We start from the raw sequence: 17120 nt of genomic DNA, 5'->3' as shown, positions 1-17120 counted from the left end.
TAAAATAGCCTTATTGCCTTAGCACAGAAGTAAAAATGTCACTACCCGCCCATTTCGCACAGACACCTGATCTCCTGCCTAATATCAAGCTGGTACGTCGCTATCTGCCTATTGCCAAGCAGGAACAGCATTCCCTGCCTATACCTTCACACACAACTTATAACTAGAATATTCACTTCATACAGTTACACAGCGGAGCATTTGACAGAACATTCCAATGTCAACTGGTAAAGTTACTGCCCTGCTAATCTATCACTATATGGAACAACATAATGCTGAGCTGTTGTCAGTGAAGTGATTTGGTTTCAAATTGAAAAGGGTACTTCAAGCACGAGACCAAATGTAAGTTAAATTGTCACATTTTCTCCTAAAAATTGGTCTAGGATTTGACGCTTCATCGCTGGTAGACCAGACTTCTAGCTATCTAATCATCCATTATGTTAGGTGTGGCAGCAGGACTTTTATTTATACACTTCACAATAACCTAGGAATAGTCATTCGCTTTCCTTAGGCTTGAAACCTAGACTACAGAGAGCAAATACATTTTCAGAAGTTCCATCACTATGACTACCATAAGAAAGTTGGACCATTTCCAGAATACCATCTACCTTGGTTTGAAAGTAATTACAGATTCCCACTCAAGACAGAAGAGGGGAAGCTCATTTTAACCCACCAGAGTACTAGATGGCTAAATTGGATCGCCCCCGAAAATGGACGTGTGAATCGCAATGGGCAATTAATACACGCCTGCCAATATAACACAGGCAGCACGCCAACTTTGCGCTGCCTGCTCATTTGAATGCCTGCTGCGTTCAGTCAGTGCTAACTGTGCTGTTCATTGGCTGCACTCATCAACAGGGGGCCCGTGGTTGTGAGAGGTGAACACCACTTAAAGCTAGCCTGCCCTACTTAAAGGGGAGGTGCATTGTGGCTGGAGCAGGTTCTGGCAGTGAATCTGATCTGAGAAATGCTGAAGAATGGCACAACAGGGGAAGGTGTGGGCTCCAAGGTTTTCTGATGCTGCACAGGAGGCCTTGGTGGAGGAGCTGGAAAGTAGGAGAGATGTTCTGTACTGCATGTGCCCACGAGACCCTCCAGAAACATGCTCTAATTGCAATGGGAGCAGATAGCTGTGGAGGTCAATGCCTGGAGTAAAGCCCCAAAGACCTGGATGCAGTGTCGCAAGATGTTCAATGACCTCACACAAGTGGTCACGGTCAGTGAATGTATCTTCACATTTTATATCCTATCAATTACACCAATAGCCTTGGCCACTGCTCAAATGGAAGTGGTGACCAACACCATTCACACACTTGTGGAACCAACCATGATGCAGCGCCTAATGGCCGATGATGCAGCTTCCATTGCAGAAAAAGCAGCAGCCACCCAATGTCTCAGTACTGTAGTGGAAGCTCAGACTGAAGTCATGCAAGCTAAGCTTGCTGCCATCACAACTGTGGTTACAATATGCAACAGGACTTGCAGGATATCATAGCAGTCAAACAATCTGTCCTCCAACAGATCACGAGGATTGCTGAGGTGCCACACTGGGGAGTGGTCATGGCTCCATGCAGCCCGAACTTGCTGTCCTATCTCAGAATGACAGCATTCATCCTCCCACCCCTGCCATTCTTTTAGGGTCCTTGCTATTGCCCGTCAGTCAGCCAGCCAGCCAGCCTGCTGCTGTCCATGCTGAGATGGTGCAGTCTGCAGGCAAGCCTTTTAGGCCCAGAGTTGGTTGAGGTCATCCTCCAAGACCATCTGCAGTCTCAGCCACTGAAAGCCAGCAGGCTTCCATTAGCCATGTGTAGAAGCACTAGGACAGGCAAAGGCACACGAAAGACAAGCACTAAGGAGATGCACAAGGGTGATCAGTTATTTTTGTATGCAATATGGCAAGACTTAATTTAAAAATTTGGTTTGGAATGTTTATTTTGCGATGGCTTTTATTTTTGCATTGTGGCCAAGTGATTGTTAGTGACCGAGGGAAGGCAAGGTGTGGGACTGTTGGTGAATGGAGAATTGGGGTTGCAGCTACTGGCATCACACTCAGATAAGCTCTTCACTGAGAGCTGGGGCTGAAAGGGGCTGTCTAGGTTGTCTCTCTTCTTCCTCTTCATGCCTCTGCTCCTCCTCTGTATGCTCTTGCTGCTCAGCTGCTTACCATGTAGTTGGTGGCAAGGGCTGTCCCTTCATGATGGCAAGGTTGTGTAGCATGCAGCAGACCACCACGGATCTTTGCATCCATTCTGCTAAGTACTGCAGGGCTCCTTTAGACGAGTCCAGGCAGGAGAAGCATTGTTTCAGCATGCTGTTGGTCTGCTGTATCACATTTCATGTGACAGCATGGCTTTCATTATATGCATGCTGCCAGTAAATGTGTGGGTTGTGCATCAGAGTCATCAGCCTGTCATTAGTGGATAGCCCTCATTGCCCCAGTAGCCACTCTTTAGTTTGCTGTGGTGGCTCAAATGCAGGTGACACAGCGGAATGCCACAGAGTAAAGGCATCGTGACGGCTGCCAGGATACCAAGCATTGACCTGCATGATTCGCTGCCGATGCTCACGCGCCAGCTCGACGTTGAGGGAGTGAAATCCTTCTCGGTTGCAGTACGGGGCAGAGTTGACATGCCTACAAAGCAATATGTGTGCATTCAATGGCACCCTGCACCACGAGGAAGCCTGCAAACCCAGTGAAGGCATGAGCTCACTCCACCTGCTCTGTATACTTGGCCATTCACTGTGTGCACTAACATCCTCAACAATATACCATCTGCTGCGACTCGCCCCACGTGTGTGCACGGGGTAGGGATCCATTTTGGAGCTCTAAGGGCACCCATGGCAGCCACAAAATGGGCGCTAACAAGCCCAATTTCTTGCCCCCCCCCTGTACTCGGGTGATTTCAATGCAATAATAGAATTGTCTGTCAGAAAACCATTACTCTAGGGTCTGCAATTACTCTGTGTTCAAAATCTACAAGGCAGCAAATATCTTGTGCCCTTTTAGACATTTGCTGAATACAATGGACTGCTCAGAGATCTATGGATTGAGAGGCACGCTTTTCTATGGCCCCTATATACATATTGGGCTGGATTTTATAAGCGGTGAGCTTCAAAAATGACAGTACGCCCGTGCAGACTGCACGTCGCAGAGCTGTCATGATATTCAGCCCAGCGGCTCATTTCAATGGCTGGGGCGGATCGCCCGCCCCCTTCCACGGCCCCGATGACATGGAGGGGCGAGCGGTCTATCCCCGGCAGTGGTGTCAGCAGCCTTTGCACAGGAGCTGACGCCATTTTTAAAGGGTTTTGAGCCCTTGCATTGAATTTATATTTTTAAAGCTGCTTTGAAATTTAAAATAAAATAACTTTTATCCTGACCCTTTCCCACTCCCCCCAATAACCATAGAAATAATAACCTGTCCTCTCCAACCACCCCCCCAAAACACTTACCTTGTGCTGCTGACCTTCCCTCTCCCCCCTCCCCCCCCAAAGTTCATTCATTTTAAACTTTGTCCCTTCCCACCAGCCCCTACACTAATGAAATTACTCTGATGCCGCTCCCCCCACCCCCCTCACTGTACTGAGAAACCTGCCTGCTCCCCGTCCCCACCAGTGTTCTACCTGAGCCCCCGGACGGGAATCCGAAGGCGCGGGACTGCCAGCCACTGGCACCAATATGGTACCGGAATGGACAGCGGGAGCGGGCAAGTAATTAATTCATTTATTTAAATAAATTTACGTATGTAAATTTTGCTCCTGTCACCGAGCGGTGTGGGGGGGCGGGGGGGGTGCGGAGGCCGCCACGAGGCCTTGCTGACGCAGGCAATATCGGGCCGGGCCTTCCCAGTGTCGAGGCCCGTAATCGGCCTCTGCCAGAGGGTCTGTTAAATCCAGCCCATTGTGTAAGGTTTGTAAGGTGTCGGGGCCTATACTTTGTGAAAGCCACTATCACCTGCATTATAATTAAAAATAATCAGTAATTCAGGGCGCATTGTAAACTAAGAAATGTTCATTCTGACCTTCATAATATTCTGTATTTGACATTTATTGAATGGCTTTAGACTTTGTAAATGTGTCAATTTGCTTTGTTAGTTTAAAAATAGAGTTTGAACAGCGATCATACATTTGAGTTACTGATGACCATGTTTTCAGAAAGTGCGAATGGAATGGGGACCAGTTGCGTTTGTGTGATAATGTGCATGGAGTGAAGCCACACAGATGAAAGTGTCTCTCTCACTAAGGGCCAATGAATGAGCATTACTGTTATGGGGTCTCACCTGTTGGCTCTGCATATTGGGAAATCATGGGCACAATGAGTACCATTTTCCATCCAACCATTCATTGCAAGTAGAGTAATTGGTCATCCTTATTGCAAGGAAAGAGTACTGAAACACGTACAATCTCGATATCTTAGGGAATAAGGTCTTCTTATGAAGACTGCGATGAAAGTGTTCAAATAAAAAATGCTGAAAGTATTTAAAATCTTAACAGTCCAGCAGTCACATATAACACAATAGATGATGAGATATTTATAGGGCTGATCTGCCATTGATGGAGTGTGAAACCCTAGGCTGATTTGTAGTGGAAAATGCAACAATTTATTTTTCATTTGGATCCTTATTTTAATTTAATGCAAATTGCTATTTGCAATTTGAGACCAAATCATCTCACTGCAGACAGGCCAGCATTGATATTTTTGTTTGGGAGATTAGTATTTATGGATTGAAGTGTGGAGAAAGCGGTAGAGAATGAGTTCTTTGAGCCGAGCAAAACCATGGACCTGAAGCAAGATGCACGTTTCCTATTATGGGCAGAAATCTATCTGGAAATCTGATTTCAAATTAACTGAGAAAGCTTGTGCCAGTGGAATAGAGTGAAGGAGATCTGTAGATAGGGAAACACTTTCATCCTCTCCACTGCAAAATAATTGGTTACGGTTCCATAGGCATCTGCTGACATCCGTTGCTTCATACCTACATCAAATGAGAATCTGGAAAGTGTCAACAAGCTGTTTTACCATGGAGGGCACTCTAACCTGTCTTTGCTGATAAATAGACACACATGGGGGTAGGACACTGCATGGCCATCAGGAGAAGGAACCTTGGCTGCTTTTTCTCCTTCACTGGCTGGGGAGGCTAAGGGCAATTGTACTGTTCATATAGAACATAGAACAGTACAGCACAGTACAGGCCCTTCGGCCCTCGATGTTGTGCCGAACCTTTAACCTACTCTAAGATCAAACTACCTACATACCCTTCATTCTACTATCATCCATGTACCTATCCAAGAGTCGCTTAAATGTCCCTAATGTATCTGCTTCTACTACCACCGCTGGCAGCGCATTCCACGCACCCACCACTCTCTGTGTCAAGAACCTACCTCTGACATCTCCCCGAAACCTTCCCCCAATCACCTTAAAATTATGCCCCCTGGTGATAGCCCTTTCCGCCCTGGGAAAAAGTCTCTGGCTATCCACTCTATCTATGCCTCTCATCATCTTGTACCCCTCTATCAAGTCACCTCACATCCTTCTTCGCTCCAATGAGAAAAGCCAGAAATTCAAAGTTGGAAATTAATGTCAACTGTTGAAACTGTTTGTCCCCAGTTATTGTTCTTCTTTGGATCTCCCCTGTGGTGCCTCACACCTTTATGTTTCTCAGCCCCTTTGGGGCAGGGAAGCCAACCATTTGCAACAGATACTCTCAACATTGCCCTTCTTTTGGAAAAGAGTTGCTCTGATATGGGGCAAGACGGGCCCACCTAAGCTCTTCCAAAATGGAGTGCTCCATCACAAAGCAGAACAAGGGCGGCACAGTGGCGCAGTGGTTAGCACCGCAGCCTCACAGCTCCAGGGACCCGGGTTCGATTCTGGGTACTGTCTGTGTGGAGTTTGCAAGTTCTCCCTGTGTCTGCGTGGGTTTTCTCCGGGTGCTCCGGTTTCCTCCCACAAGCCAAAAGACTTGCAGGTTGGTAGGTAAATTGGCCATTATAAATTGTCACTAGTATAGGTAGGTGGTAGGGAAATATAGGGACAGGTGGGGATGTTTGGTAGGAATATGGGATTAGTGTAGGATTAGTATAAATGGGTGGTTGATGGTCGGCACAGACTCGGTGGGCCGAAGGGCCTGTTTCAGTGCTGTATCTCTAATCATAATCAAATCCAAACAGCAGGCGAGGCTATTGAGTTTAGTGATAGTTGGGATTTAAGCCTTCTGGTGGGTAGATGGAATTGGGAGGTTGTTGCTAATGGAGAAAGGAAGAGCCCAGTCATGTAATTTTCTGCCACTAACCTTTCCAGGGTTGCTCAGGCGCTCTGTTGAAATTATTGTCAAGTTCTAGAAAGCCTGCCTTAGACTACAGTCCTTTTACAAAAGGTTAGTGTGGGAACATGTGTTATATGCCCATACCATCTTGTGATTGACTGTAAAATTTAGCAGTTTGGTTTAAAATTTAACCAGAGGGCAAGTTTTAGTCAGAAAGTAGAACATAGAAAAATAGAAAAAGCTGCATTTTTTTTCTGTCCACAAGAAGGCCTAAAGCTATTCTCTTTAGAAGAGATTTCCATTTCAAATAGGAATCTGGGCAGTTGTTATAGTAGTGATCTGCCACAATATGGTCCTATAATTGAAATATCCTGACATCCTTACATGACCACTGATCCATGAAGTAGCAGACTTTCCATGAAATACTGTGCAATCCGTAACTTGTTAAATAAATATTGAGTGTGGATGTACAATGACTGGGAATCAGAATGAATCCAGTATAAATACAATATTGTATTATTAGCTGAATAATCATGAAAACTGACACTGTGCAGATTGGAGATCACTGCTAATTAATGGGTAATAAAGATGCAGGTGTCACAATTGTGATGGTAACCATACAGGGTCGCATATCTTGCCTGTCAGATCAACACTTTCAGTGCTGCTGCAGCAGTTCCTAAGCAGCTGTGAGGAGATATCTTTCAGCCTGCTCTGTGGGAATTAAAAGAAAAAATTTCTGTTTATGTAATGCCTTTCACTTCATCAAGACGGCTCAGATATCTTCATAGTTGATGACTGAACCCTGGACGACTTTCCTCTCCCCAACCCAGGGCTATCCAAGCCAAATGCAGCACCCCTACCATTACCATCTCTGTCTCATCTCCTCCACCACTCAGTCTGTCTCTGTCCTCAATTCTCTACCACTCAGCCTATCTGTCTCCTGTGTCCTGCAGTACTTGATTTGTCTCTGTCCTAAATCCTCCAACACTCAGTCTATCTGTCTCCCAAGTCTTGCAGTTCTTGTCCTGTCTCTATCCTAAATTCTTTCCCATTCCTAAGTCTACCATGGTTGGTCCTTCTCTCCATCTTAAATCCTCTGCCATTCAGTCTGACTCTCTCTCTCTCTCTCTCTCTCTCTCTCTCGCTCTCTCTAATGCTAAGTGACTTGGGACATTTTAATATTGTTATACAAATATAAGTTGTTAATGTGTCGGCAGATAAGGCAGACCTACATGTTTAGTAGAGAAACACAGCGGTATTCACCCTGTACCTCAACACTGAGTATTAATTCAAAGGTTCTGTACAGAATACAGGTGGAAAAGTTGCCCTCCTTTTCTAGCCCATAGACGTCTCTCACAGACAGTGCTGTTGTCTGAAAATCGCTCTTTTGAATGAAGAAATCCAAATTTAGAATTATCGATGGGCAGGTGAGGTTTCCAATTGCCTATGTCTGCTGTCCGTTAGAAGAAAAAGACTCACCTGTAACTTCAGCAACTACAGAGGGAAAACGTCCTTACATTACAATTACTTCCAGCTGCGGTTTATTCCGCCACTTATATAATCACAGTGTCAACTTAACTCACTTGGCAGCACTCCCACCTCAGGGTCACAACATTGTATGTCAAAGCTCCACTTTAGGACTAGTGCATAATCTCAGTTGACACTTCATTGTAGTGCTAGAGATTCCCTCTGTTGGATGAAGCTATAAACTGAGACCAGTCCGTCTTTTCTGATGGATGTAAAAGATCCAATGCCACATTTTGAAGAAGACTAAGGAGTTGACCTGATCAACAGCCACCCCTCAATGAAAACCATTTATCCATTAGCTGCTTGTCAAACTTTGACCTATGCAGATTGATTGCTACATTTTCCCACGTAACAGAATGAATACACTTCAAAAATAATTCATTGGTTGTGAAACACCTCGGGATATCCTGAGGATTTGAAAGGTGTTATATCAATACCTGTTACATTCTTTCTTTCCTTATACCACATGCTATACCTGACCTGACACAGCTATTACCAGGTACTAAGAATTGGAAGCTGTACCATTCCCAACAATTACATTGGGACAAAATTAATTAGCATCTGGAAACATATAGGCTAATAAATGAAAGTCAGTAGAGATTTGTTCATGACAAATTGTGTTTGAGTAACTTGATTGAGTAGTTTGATGAATTAGCAGAGAAGGTTGATGAGGGTAGTGCAGTTGATGTGTATCTGGACTTTCAAAAGGGAAGTGATGAAGTACTACATAATTGACTTGTTAACAAAATTAAAGCCCACAAGATTAAAGGGGCAGTGGCAGCATGGATATAAAATTGGCTAAGGGACGGAAAGCAGAGCGTTGTGGTGAACAGTTTTTCAAACTGGAGGGAGGTGTACACTCATGTTCCCCAGGGGTTAGTATTAATCACTGCTCTTTTTGATATATATTAATAACCTGAACTTGGCAGGGCATAATTTCAAAGTTTGGAGATGACACGAGACTTGGAAGTGTACTAAACATAGAGGAGGATAGTAACAGACTTCAGGAAGAGAGACTGGTGAAATGGCAGACAAGTGGCAGATAAAATTTACCATGGAGAAATGTGAAGTGATGCATTTGGTAGGAAGAATGAGGAGAGGCAATACAAACTAAATGTACAATTTTAAAAGGGATGCAAGAACAGAGAGAAACGTTGTGGGTGCATGTACAAAAATCTTTGTTCTGTGCTGTATAACTCTATGACTATCAAGTAGAGAAGGCTGTTAAAAAAGATGGGACCCTTGGCTTTACTAATAGAGGAATCGCACTTCAGGAAGGATGTCAAGGCCTGAGAGAGTGTGCAGAAGCTTGGTCAAAGAGGTCGGGTCATAAAGGAAGGCAGGGAGAGGAAGAGACAGAAGGAAGGGCATTCCACAGTATGGGGCGAGGCAGCTGACAGCAAAGCCACTAGTAGGGTGAAGGGGGAGGAGCACAGAGGGGAATACGTAAGCCCAGATTCAAAGGAAATCAGAGTTTGTGGGGGAGATCTGGGGGGTGGTTTCAGCACTGGAAGAGATTTCTGAGATAGAAAGGGGCAAGTGCATAGAGAGATTTAAAGGCAAGGGTGAGAATTTGAGTTGTGCGGGGTCAATGAGAACAGGGTGATGGGTGAATGGGTCTTGGTGTGGAGTTTTGGGTGAGTTGTAGTTTGTGGAGGAAGGAGGATCAGAGACAGGAGAGCATTGGAATAGTCGAGTCTGAATGTGATAAAGTACGGATAAAGGTTTCAGCAGTAGATCAGTGGAGGTGAGCCACGTTATGGAGGCGGAATTGTAGGTAGAGGTGATGGAGTTGGAAACTTAGATCAAGGCTGAATAGGACATCAAGACTGGGAACAGTCTGCTTCAGCCTGAGGCAGTGGCCGGAGAGGGAGTCGGAGTCAATGGCAAAAGTACAGTGTATGTGATAGGGGGCCAAAGATGATGGCTTCAGTGTGTCAAATGTAACTGGAAGAAATTATGTCTCGTCCAAGAATGTTGGACGTGCAGCTTGACAGCTTGGAGGCAGTAGAGGGGCCGACAGGTGTAATGGAGAGCTAGAAGTGGGTACAGTCAGTGATACTCATGGAAACGAATTCCATGTCTGCAGATGATCGCACCAAAAGACATCATGTAAATCAGGAAGACGTGGAGGCCAAGAATGGATCCTTAGGGTTCTCCCAAGGTGTGAGAGTGGGAAGGGAACCATTCCCAGAAATATGCTGGCTATAACCGTATTGAGAGAAATGGAACCAAGAGAGGGCCATCCCGCACGAGTTGGACAAAGAGGAGAACAGATCGGGAGGCGCAGGTTAGCTCTTTGGTCTGTGTTGAGGTGTTGATTCACTGGGCTGGTGGTTGGAGTGACATGATTGGCTTCAGCAATTCTGGGGTAGGGAGAGGGCTACTGAAGAAGACAATGGTAATGCTGCTACCCCTTTGCTCCAAAAGCTATCCGGTGACTCCTGCTGGAAACTGTACATGTGGGAAGTGTGCATGTAATTGTGGTGGACAGTTCACGAATGCAGACACATTCTGTTATAACTCCATTCTATACATCAAGAGACATACAATCAAAGCCATATCCAATACGCTGTCTGTGAATTTTGCTAAACTAAGGAGAACCTTCAAAATGATGTTTATAATCAGTTACTTATTCCTCCAGAAACATTTATTTGACAAATCAATGGATGCTGAACAATCTTCAGAGTCTATTAGTCATTTCCAAAACATTACTTTTTCTGATTCAGCCCTTTAGTTTCAATGTGCAACAGTTAAAATCAAACCAGAAAAATCAATTCCCATTTCCATGTACACTCTGCTGCTTCAAACTCAAAATTAAAAAGGAATGTCTGGGCAATTGCAGCTTGAATCTATAACTTGTTGCCCAGACATTGATTAGTAGTACTTTTTGAAAATGTGTTGGAAACGGAAATAAATAATGCACTTTAACTGGTAGGGAGTTGCTGAGCTTCACAGTCAGCACAGTACGCCATCCTTTGCATGAACATCCAGTGCTGAGGTGTTTGCACAATTTGCATAGTGGGGAAGGTTGGAAATATCTTGCATCTCATGCCATTGCATCAGACTAAGCTGCATTTATATGGCGCCTTATCATGTTAAAATATCTCAAAACACTTCACACAGTGAAGTACATTTGAAGTGCAGCTACTGTTATTATGTTAGACAAACATTGCTGTCACTCTGCCCCAGCAACATCCCACAAGCAACAATGAGGTGAATGACCAGTTAATTGGTTTTTGGAAATGTTGGTTGGGAAAGGAAGGTTAGCTTGTGAGCTAGGAAAGCTCCCTTCTTTGAAAAGTGCTGTGGGATCTTTTACATCCACCTGGACCATCAGTTTAATATCAAAGCTGATGGATGATATCTCCAACAATGCAGCACCTTATGGCTACTGTACTGGAGTGTGGCTAGCCAAGTTTTTGCGTTTGAGATGTACAAACTGCTTGAATATACAAGCTGCAGACCCAGAAGAGTCTAATTTTCTAAGTCGTGGAGGCAAATATTGAGATTTATTTTTCATTTCATGGTGATGTATAAAAAGTATAAAATGCCATCCTAATGGTTTTTCAGTAACTGCTTAATGACTGACAAAATGTCCTTCTTGGCCACAGACAAGATAATGAACCCCTCAATACTCAAGATGAGTAGAGATGTGTTATAAATACTCTCATGGACAGCGCAACTCTCTATTAATAAGAACATAAGAAACAGGAGCAGGAATAGACCATTCGGCCCCTTGAGCCTGCTCCGCCATTCAATAAGATCATGGCTGATCTGATTGTGGCTTTAACTTCACTTTCCTGTCTGTCCCCCATAATCCTTGACTCCTTTGTAAATCAAAAACCTGACCAACTCAACCCTGAATATATAATCAATGACTCAGCCTCCACTGATCACTGGGGAAAGGAATTCCACGCACCAGCGACCCTCTGAGAGATGAAATTCCTCCTTATCTCTGTTTAAAATGGGCGACCCCTTAATTTGAAACTGTGCCTCTTAGTTCTAGATTCCTCCACAAGGGAAAACATCCTCTCAGCACCTACCCTGTCAAACCCCCTCAGAATCTCATACGTTTCAATAAGATCACCTCTCAATCTTCTAAACTCCAATGAGTGTAGGCCCAACCTGCTCAACCTTTCCTCATAAGACAAATCCCCCATCTCAGGAATCAGTCTAATGAACCTTCTCTGAGCTGCTTCCAATGCAAGTATGCCCCTCCTTAAATAAGGTGACCAAAAATGCAGACAGTACTCTTGGTGTGGTCTCACCAATGCCCTGTACAGTTGTCACAAGACTTCCTTGCTTTTATACTCCATCCCCCTTGCAATAAAGGCTAATATTCCATTTGCCTTCCTTATTACTTACTGTACCTGCATGCTGACTTTTGTGATTCATATACAAGGACACCCAGGTCCCTCTCCATTTAAATAATAATCTGCTTTTCTATTCTTCCTGCCAAAATGGACAACCTCACATTTTCCCATATTATACTCCATCTGCCATACTATTCTCAAGTCACTTAACCTATCTATATCCCTTTGCAGACTCTTTGTATCCCCCTGTCATGATGGGCTCCCACCAGACAAGAAGAGGCACATTAATTTTGTCATGAATTGTTTAAAATGTTACTGGAGTGAAGAAAGGACTTGTCAAGCAGAGCAGCTGTGGCTGGAAAAGACATTTGCATATTAACAGACAGTGATTGGCAGGACAAAGGACTATTCCCTGACACTTACAACCCACAATGGACCTTGATCACCAGGTATTGTATGTAAGAGGAGCATTCCAGAGACTGCTAAGGTGATACAATCCAAGACGGGGTCAGACCATGACTAGTCACATGACTAACCTGTTTGGCAACCTGGGGTTTTCTGAATTGTACAAACAGTTTGAACTCAGAAAGATTGTTTGCTCCTGGATTGAGAAGATCTTTCCTGTCTGCTCCCATCTCTTTCTCAGAAGTTTCTGAATCCACTGAAGACACGTGAACCCCAAGAGAGCAAAGTGTCCTACAGCGAACAAGGTTTAAGAAGAATACTGGGCCCCAACAAAAAGCAAGATCTACCTACAATCAAGGACTCTACAGTGAGCTCGAAGACCCATAACAAAAACTCTTCAGATATTGCCTCAAACTTTTCACTTTATTTTTTTCTTCTCTTTTCTGTATCTATTTGCATATGTGTATCACATATGGATGCTAGTGTGGGCACATCGTGTATTCATAGGCATTAACCAAATTAGAGTTTAAGTTTAATAAATTTCAATTTTTCTTTAAGCCTAAGAAAGCCTGTTTGTGTTGATTTCTTTGACTTATAATTGGAAACAAGGATTCGCCAAGGGGAATCTTAAAAACATGGTGTGTTTAAAAGTAAATCCTGTTACAGTAAGACCAGGTGAAGGCTGAGAGGGAACCCTAGACACCTTTCTCACCTGGTTGTAACACTCCCTCACAACTTCCTTTCCTACCTATCTTCGTATCGTCAGCAACTTTGGCTACAATACAGTCGGTCCCTTCATCCGTCATTAATATAGATTGTAAATAGAACAATCATCCCAATTTGTGAAACTTAGAAATCTTCAATTTTTATCAATTAAGGCAACCTTTCTCATCTGCCTCTACCAGTCCAAGCTTCCTCTCTTGTTTATCCCAAGTTCCAAATACTTTGCCCTGTACACTTTTTTTTTCCCTTGTGCTATCCTCACTATTTTGTACTCAAAACTCATCACAACATATCATCACACCACCCAAGTGGACATTCTTTGTGTGAGAGAGGAATTTTCTAACTCATTCTACTCCATTACCTTAAAATTAATTGCCTTAGACATTCCTCCTTTAGACTTTTCAAATCAAGGATTGGTGTCATCTATTCACTATTACTTAATTCACCTAAAGGTAGAAAATAATGTGTGTGATGCATATAAATGTTTAATGTGCCCATATTAAATTCTGCTCTAATTTAATGAAGGCGTTATAACCCAGTTCATTCTGTTTCTTCACAATGATGGCAATTTTCTTTTGCATAAATCATTGTATTCACTCTATTCTTGCTTTTCCCTCAGCCATTTCCCATTCCGCTCTCCCACTTTCACAACTGCGCCACCCACCCCCCCCCCCTCCCACCCCCCAACCCCCCAAATACTGTTCAAATTTGGGGTGTGGGTCTATAGCCTCGAGTACTTGACCCAAGTGGCCATTCTTTGTGTGAGAGAGGAATTTTCTAGGAATGCATCATGCATTCTTCCGGTGTCCTGGCCAATGTTCCTTTTAAGCTGCGCAGTTGCGTAGCAACCTGTATGTCCCTGCCTAGGCCCCGCACATCAGCCACTTTAAACTACTGTGCGTGCATGGCTTTGCAAAAAAATTATAGCGGCCGCGCACTTAAACAAATTACTCTCTCAGTCCAAAAAAAAAATTAGAGGGAACATTGATCCTGGCCTGGTTATGATTTTCCAAATTTTTCTAGATTCGAGAACAGTCCCAGTGGATTGGAAGTTAGCAAGTGGAACACTGCTATACAAGAAAGGAGGGAGAGAGTAAACAAGGAACTACAGGCCAGTTAGCCTGACAGACATCATCGGGAAAATGTTGGAATCTATTATTAAGGAAGTCTTAACAATGCACTAAGAAAATCATAGTATGATCAGACAAAGTCAACATGGTTTTACGAAAGGGAAATTGTGTTTGACAAATTGATTAGAGTTTTTTGAGGGTGTAACTAGTAGGATAGATGAAGGGGAATCAGTAGATGTTGTATACTTGGATTTCCAAAAGGCATTTGATAAGGTGCCACACAAAAGGTTAATACACAAGATAAGCGCTCATGGATTTGGGGGTAATATGTTAGCACTGCTAGATGATTGGTTAATGGACAGGAAGCAGAGAGTAGGGATAAATGGGGAATTTTCAATTTGACAAGTTGTGACTAGTGGAGTGCCACAATGATCAGTGCTGGGGCCTTAGCTATTGACAACATATATTAATTACTTAGATGAAGAGACAGAAAGTAATGTGTCTAAGTTTGCTGACTATTCAAAGCTAGGTGAGAATGTAAGATGTGCGTAGGAGACAAAGAGGCTGCAAAGAGATATAGATAAGTGAGTGGGCAACATGGTGGTAAATGGAGTATAATGTGAGGAAGTGTGAGGTTACTCACTTTGGTAGTAAGAATCGAAATGCAGACTAATTTTTAAAAGGTGGGAAACTTGTAAATGTTGATGTTCAGAGGTACTTGCGCAAGGGACACAGGAAGTTAGCATGCAGGAACAGCAAGCAATTAGGAAGGCATGTTGGCCTTTATTGAAACGGTATTGGAGTACAAGAATAAGGAAGTCTTGCTACAATTGCAAGGAGCTTTGATGAGACCACACCTGGAGTACTGTTTGCAGTTTTGGTCTCTATATTTAAGGAAGGATATACTTGCATTGGAGGCGGTACAGCAAAGGTTCACTAGATTAGTTCTTAGGATGAGAGGGGTGTCCTATGATGAAAGGCTAAGTAAAGTGTGTTGATACTCTCTGGAGTTTAGAAGAATGAGAGGTGATCTCACTGAAACATACAACATTCTGAAGGGGCTTTGTAGGGCAGACACTGAGAAATTGTTTCCCCTGGCTGGGGAATCTAGAACATGGGGGCACAAGGGGATGATAACTTAGGACTGAGATGAGGAGAAATTTCTTCAGTCAAAATGTTGTGAGTCTTTGGATTTCTCTACCCCAGATGGTTGTGGATGCTATACTGAGAGTGGAGTTGAGGCTGAGGATCAGCCCTGATCATATTGAATGGCGGAGCAGGCTCAAGCGGCTGTATGGTCTGCTCCTGCTCCTATTTCTTATGTTTGTATGTCCTCAACCAAAACTATGAAAAACAGATTATCTAGTCATTTACTTAATTGCTATTTATGGGACTTAGCTGTCTGCAGATTGGCAGCCGGGCTTCCTATAACAGTGACGGCACTCCAAAAGTACTTTATTAACTATGAAGCACTTTGGGATGTCCTGAAGTTGTAAAAGGCGCTATATAAATGCAAGTCTTTCTTTTCTTCCTTTCATATGACAATATTAGTCACAGTCACTTCTAACCTCGTCTTCTCTCCTACTCTTTTCAACTACGATGCTGTACTGTACTATGGGCTTTGACTTAAAAGAAAAAAAAAATCAAAATATTATGCCAATTGGTCTATTTTGCATTATTTATGCTCCCTGTTGTCCATATCTATAAATTCTTGGTCAGTATAACCTTAACTTTAATATATCAAATTAGACTAATTAGAAGTAATTTACATATGCATCCACTTAACAACTAGGCCATTTATTGCAGCAAATTTTACAAATCTCAGAGTGTAAACATTATATTATTAGAGATAAACCAGTACCAAACAATACTAATTATATTCTGTTTGTATATGCAAATGAGATTTGTTAAAGCATAAACAGAAGGCAATAACTCAAAAGCCCTAATTCTAATCTTAATGAATCTTGGAGAGTAATTGAATCAAATTGTTTCCTCTGTTTCTGGCGCTGATTGATCAACAGTACCTAATCTTAGTAAATAGTTAGCCTTATTTGAAAGTAAGCAGTGAGCACGTTGTGAATCCTGTCTTAAAGGGATAACACAGAGCCAAGAAGCAATGTGTGTTGCTATGGTAACTGCTTGAGTTGCTACTGTATTGAAGCTGTCCCCTTGTAAAACAAAACTACTTTAAATACCGTCTTTACAATTCCATAGAGATCAACCATTAATTTTTCAAAAGGAAATGTATGTAAATCTTAGTTATTCTAAGTAGTCTTAAGGAGTGCTGTATGGAGATCATTAGAGAGCCCATGGAGGGAGTGGGAGCAAGATGAAGTATAAAACGCTACAGAAACAACAAACTACTCCAAGATGTGAGAATAACCTCAAGTGTGAACCAATACTTTAATACCAAATACCCAGCTGAACCCCTTGAACCTCCTCCATATACCAGTCTGAGACTGAAGGCTGATCCAAACTTGAGCTTGATTAAACCATAATTTCATCCACTCACACCTGATACTGGGCTGTTTCACAGGCACTACAGTGTCTAACAAATACCACAGCATCTACAACACAATGTGACCTAAGACTGCTTGCTAAGAGGCCCCTGGTCTTACAAAGGGAGCACTGCTTCATAACAATGGGTGTTACTCTTCTTATAAGATGTGCCAACTGTGCACAGTTATTATTGGTGACACTAAGTCTTATTAATCAACATTAATCCTATATCTCATCTAGCACCTAAAAAAAAAGGAGCGTGTTTATTCTACCAAGCCTAAATCAAAAACATCTCCCTTATTCCTGCCTCCCCC

Source organism: Heterodontus francisci, chromosome 37 (genome assembly GCF_036365525.1).
Source record: "Heterodontus francisci isolate sHetFra1 chromosome 37, sHetFra1.hap1, whole genome shotgun sequence".
In the NCBI taxonomy this organism is placed as follows: domain Eukaryota; kingdom Metazoa; phylum Chordata; class Chondrichthyes; order Heterodontiformes; family Heterodontidae; genus Heterodontus; species Heterodontus francisci.
Note: the sequence above shows the minus strand (reverse complement) of the source record.